Source organism: Gossypium hirsutum, chromosome D03, assembly GCF_007990345.1.
Source record: "Gossypium hirsutum isolate 1008001.06 chromosome D03, Gossypium_hirsutum_v2.1, whole genome shotgun sequence".
Taxonomy (NCBI): domain Eukaryota; kingdom Viridiplantae; phylum Streptophyta; class Magnoliopsida; order Malvales; family Malvaceae; genus Gossypium; species Gossypium hirsutum.
The window spans coordinates 9,581,635-9,588,005 of NC_053439.1; the positions used below are offsets into that span (position 1 = coordinate 9,581,635).

General features: G+C 27.9%; 1 long non-coding RNA gene across 1 annotated transcript; it reads right to left on the minus strand.

Annotated features, from left to right (window-relative positions):
- Positions 1-3,141: 3,141 nt before the first annotated feature.
- On the minus strand, positions 3,142-6,371 carry LOC107950912 (uncharacterized). Its single transcript, XR_001698259.2, has 2 exons — positions 6,285-6,371; positions 3,142-3,641 (listed from the first exon to the last, which is right to left on the minus strand). It is a non-coding gene; the product is annotated as an uncharacterized lncRNA (long non-coding RNA).

The following is a 6,371-nucleotide window of genomic DNA, read 5'->3' on the forward strand; positions in this document are numbered from 1 at the left end:
TTTTTTATTAACAGCTCATTATTTTATTCAGCCACCAAAAGGTATGAAATCAATTCAGAGTACCTTTTAAAACCTTTTTCACGGTATTACTGTTGCAGAAGCACATTAGTAGCATGAAAGGTTGAAAATGTTTTCTCTAACAAGTCCTCATCAATTATGTTTTCTCCACATAATTTTAGTTGAGAACTAATTTTGAATAGTTCCGAACTGTATTCACTTATAGTATTAAAATCTTGCAACCATAAGTGCATCCAATCATAACGAGTTTTAAGGAGTATAACCATTTTCTAATGGTTAAATCATTCTTTCAAATTATTCCACAACACAAGAGGGTCTTTCATGGTGAGATCTTCCACTTTTAATCATTCATGAAGATGACAACAAATGAAAATCATTGCTTTTGTCTTGCCTTGATTAGATGCTTCTTCATCTACTAATATAGTATTTCCTAGACATTTAGCATCTATGTGAATTTCAGCATCTAGCACCCATAACAAATAAATCTTGCCTAAGATGTCTAAAACCGCAAATTCAAGTTTGGCAATATTTGACATTATAATCACTTGAATCAAAATAAAAAAAATTAGTAAAATAATAAGCATTCTCAAACGTAAAATAATCCAAATTATATATACCAAATTTGCGAAATAATAATATGTATTTCAAATATTGGCATAGAGAGGAATAGTCATAATAATAACTTAAAACAAATTGCATTAATTGAAATTTCTTTTAGTAAAAAAGAATGTATATATAATTATCATTATAACATTTGAGTTGTAAAAATAAATGTGCAAATGTTACCCAAAGCAAACATTTCATCTAGGAAATAAAAAAAAAGAATGACGAAAATATGTATACCGTATATAGTTTAACGGGAGTTATACGAGCAAATTATATAAAGTCGAAATGACGTGAACTTCACTATGAACTTGCAAAAGCTCATGTTGATAATGTGTTATAGAAAAATTAATAAAGCAATAATAATAAGTAAAAAGTGGATGAAAAATACGGGAGAATTTTGATTATTTAATTTTCACTTACAAGGTACTATTTATAAGCTCCTATACATTCAATTAATAAATATGAATTAAGTTTTCTTAATTACTACATTTAATCATCTCTTAGTTATAAATGAAGTAAAGAGTTTTATCTCATTACTTTAATAAATGTTTAAAGGAGTTATAGACATCTATTTAATGTATTTACAAAAATAAATATATTATCAATTATTTAATTGAATAAGGATATTAATGTCATTTTATACTTATTACTTGCATATTCCTAAACATCATTTTAACAAGCAATGTAATATTATTACTCGTTTATTCAATTCAAATTCCTATTGATTCTCTAGTTTATTCTTATTGCATGTTATACTATTATTTTATTCTATTATAATGAACCAAACATGTCGTAATTATTGTGACGTTGGATGAATTGTAGCAGTGAATGACTATATATGTCAAAAATCAACTGTTTTTTCATAATTCCCACATTCCACGCCCATCAACTCTTAGCCTTCGTTTAATTACTCATAATGACTAACTTTCAAAATTTTTAAATTTATTTTTAATAAAAAAAGTAAGGGATAAATTGAATAAATATTTAAAGATTGAGGACTAAATTTGTTATTATATTTTTTATATAAATATTAAATTTTAATATTGAGGTTTTATTCACTCATTTAACATAGAGAGGCTAATTTATTATTTTTTAATAAAGAGACTAAAATATACTTCAAAGTACAGTGCAAAGGTTCTGTGGTAGTTTTACCTAATTTTATAATAATTTTACATAATTTAAAAATTATGATTATAATTTCTATATTTTACAATGATTTGTGTAAAATGGAAATAAAAAATGGTGAATGGTGAAAATATAGTTTACTTCTACAATCGTAATAAGCAGTAACAACAATTGAAGATGGCAAATTAAATCACAAGGTTTATGAAGTGATAAATTGGGTTGGGAGTTTGAAAAACAAAGGGGAGAATCCATATTTCTGGCCTTTTTAACCATTTATTGGGCTTAACCTATACTAGTACTTAAACTTCATTATAACAACAATCAAACCATTTTTAGCATATAATACTAACCTACAATCCTATGATTTGCTACTAGTGTTGGCCCACTTTTAGTTTAATTTATATTTTAACCAAATCTATGTGTAAATTTAATGTATTTTTATTTTCCTATTTTATATTAAAGTATACTTTAATTTTAATATTTATTCTATAATTTAACTTAAAAAATAATTAATAATTAACCAAATACGGAATGTGATAGAATCTATACTAACTATGTTAAGTTAATGTTAAGTATTGAAAAAATTATCATAAAATAATTAAAAAAATCTTTCAACCTCTGAAAAAAACTGAAGCCCTCGAATTGATGACTTATGTTAAAATTGAGTTAGATTTTAGAAATTCTTAGGCCACGTTTGGTTCGCTGTAATAGAATAGAGATGTAATGGAATAGAGACGTAATAGTAATTCAATTGTTTGGTTGAATGTAATGGAATAGAGGCGTAATAGTATTCTTGTGTTTGGTTGAATGGAATGATGTTGTAATAGCATAAGGAAAAAAACTAAAATGACTAGAATACCCCTTAGCAGAATTTTTTTAGGTAGATGATTATTGTTATTGTTATTAAATTTTAATAAGATTATTAATATAAATAATAAATAATTTAATCATATTTTAACATAATTATTATTAAATATAATTTAATAAAAACATATAATTTAATAAAATTCTTAATATTAAATATTCTTATATGAATTTTCTAAAATCATAATATATATAATACTATAAAATATAATTTAACATAATTATTATTAAATATAATTTAATAAAAATATATAGTTTAATAAAATTCTTAATATTAAATATTCTTATATGAATTTAATAAAATCACAATATATAATACTATATAATATAGAATAATAATGTAGATACTTGCTAAGAAAACATGGATTAAACAAATGTCAAGCATAGGATTCTTCCAAAAAAAATTTTCTATGAACAATCATATAGGCATAAAGCAACCATGGTAAACTATGAAAAAAAAAAGATCTATCTGTTATCAAGTAGCAAATTTGTGTTTGTAACTACTAATATGTAAGTTCTGCATGCATATTCAAGAGAAACAACTAGTATACAAATCACTTACCATACAAAAGTTAAACTAGAAAGCAGTAAACAGAGTGACATTAAAGTGAACTTGAAACAACCAACACTGACTCATAAAACAGATTCTTAAGCCTTAGCAACAGCCTTCTAATGACATTTACATGCAATCGCAAGCAATTGGCTTTGAGAAATGAAGTAGACTAGGGTCATTTCTCATTTACAAACATTATGGACAAACATTGCAAGTATTGACAGGTTTTCTATCCACACTTTATTTCATCAAAAACATTGCAAGTATCTCTTCATCAGTCGAGTACAAATTATCAAAATCTGACTCGAACTCTTCATCATCCACATCGTTTAGTGGTTGCACATCCAATTCATCCATCAATTCATCATCGGTCTCCTCATGCTTCCAGCCAACTTTCTCCGCAAAATGGCCTCAAGAACTGAAGAGAGTGCCTCTTCATCCCCCTCAAAGTACTTCTTAATTCGGGTTTTCAGCTCTGGCACCAAAGAACTAACAAAGTTAAACAACATAACAAAAAAACAAACTATCATGATTTATCCAAACAAATATATACATATATCATGATTTAGTTTCCCTTCCTTTCTCAACAACCAAACAAATAATTTCCAAATAAAAAAAGTAAATTCTAGCAAAGAAGAAACACAGATTAAATCCTTAGACCCAGTTTAAGACTTTTTACCAGGCTAACATGAACATAACAAACCAATCAAATAAAAATCAAACTTGTTCATTCATCTTGTGTAACACCCCTTACCCGTATCCAACACCGGAATAGGGTACGAGGCATTACCAAAACACATACACTTGTAAACGTATTTAACCGAGTTATAAAATTTCATCAAAATTAAAACTTTAAAAAATAATTAACATGTTTCTATAACTTTTCACAATATATCCTCAAAATATTATAATCATAATAATTAGGGCCTGCGAGACCCGATACATACTCATGCAATTTAATGCTTCATTTCCATTTCATTCAATTCGCAATTTCTCATGCTCATAATTTAAATCATATCACTAGAAATTTCCATTTAATTCACGTACAATTCAATGACATCAAATTCAAAACTAATACGTATTTACCATTTAACTCAATGTTTATTGATTATACCATTCAATAACACATTTATGAAATTCTCAATTTAGCAATGAAAATATCACTTTAGTTTGAATAACAACATCGTCCTGATATAAATACACTACCACTTATCCATTTACTTTAATTCTTTTGGGCCCATTTGTCACTTACCATCCTTAATCAAATTAGGGAACGGTCACGGAAAATTGAGTACTTCACTTTCACTTTGCCATAGTATAACTATGGTCTTACGTATGATCACTTATCACTTGTCCCTTGATCAGATAAGTGTAGCCACTTATCACTTTGTTTCTTGATCAGATAAGTGTAGCCACTTATCACTTTGTCTCTTGATCAGATAAGTGTAGCTAAAGCTATCACTTATCACTTTGTCTCTTGATCAGATAAGTATAGCCGAAGCTATCACTTATCACTTTTCACTTGTCACTTGATCAGATAAGTGTAGCCGAAGCTATCACTTATCACTTTCCACTTGTCACTTGATCAGATAAGTGTAGCTGAAGCTATCACTTATCACTTTGTCACTTGATCAGATAAGTATAGCCGAAGCTATAACTTATCACTTTATCACTTGATCAGATAAGTATAGCCGAAGCTATTACTTATCACTTTCCACTTGTCACTTGATCAGATAAGTGTAGCTAAAGCTACCACTTATCACTTTATCACTTGATCAGAAGTACTCAAATCCGGCGTTCCGCTCAATTTGATCATTTATTCATATATCATGCTTACCAACATGTGTTAATTCATAAACCATTCATGGTATTATTTCATGCCAAATCATATACTGAATATACCATACACACATACTATGAAACTTTATTTTCACACATGAGCTTAAACCATGACCAATAATGCACAAAAATAAGCATCATTCATATTTCATCGTTTATGAGTTATAATCAAACATATGACCATTTATACACGAATCATTCATATATTTCCCAATTTTCCTCCTCCTCCTCTCCATTCCACATCCTTAATGTGTATAACACACTTAAACAACATTAACCATAATTTCAATATTCACTAACATGTATATTCAAAGCTGTTTATCCGAGTCAGAGTCACTAAATTATTTTTATCCGGAGCTACAGAGCTCCAAATTAAGATCCGTTAATTTTCCCTGAAACTAGACTCACATATCTTCATACCATAAAATTTTCATAATTTTTGGTTCAGCCAAATAGTACAGTTTATTCTTTAAAGTTTCCCCTGTTTCGCTGTCTGACAGTTCCGACCACTCTTCACTAAAAATTAATTATCTCATTGTACAGAATTCGGATGATGTTTTAGCTTGTTTCTTCTAAAAATAGACTCATTAAGGATTCTAACCATATAAACTATAACTCATAATCATTTCTGTACAATTTTTAATGATTTTCCAAAGTCAGAACAGGGGAACCCGAATTCATTCTGACCTTGTCTCACAAAATCTATTATATCTCATGATTTACAATTCCATTGCTCACATCATTTCTTTTATAAGAAACTAGACTCAATAAGCTTTAATTTCATATTTTATTCATCCTCTAATTCAATCTCTACAATTTTTGGTGATTTTTCAAAGTTACACTACTGCTGCTGTCCAAAACTGCTTTAGTGCAAAATGTTGATTTCCATTTTGCCCCAAATTTCACAGTTTATACAATTCGGTCCTTTCTCAATTAACCCCTCAATTAATCTAATTTTCTCAATTAGTACTTTACTAGACATTATAAGTTGTTACACAACTATTGAAATTCAGAATTGCCACATATAACTCTATCTTCAAACTCTTTTACTATTAGGTCCCAAACATTCACTTTCTATTCAATTCTTTCAATAAAATCAGCATATGAACAATTTAAAGCTCTAATTTCATGCTAAATCATCATATACTTCCAGCACATATTCATATCAACTTTCAACTTCTTTCATAAAATCAAAAACTAATGAATTTAACAAGTGGGCCTAGTTGTAAAAGTCATAAAAATACAAAAATTTCAAGAAATAGTCAAGAATTGAACTTACTTGTAATAAAAATATGAAGAACCAGCTTGAAGAAGCCCTTCCATGGTGTTTTAGCTGATGAGAATTCAGAAAAATGAAGAGAAATCT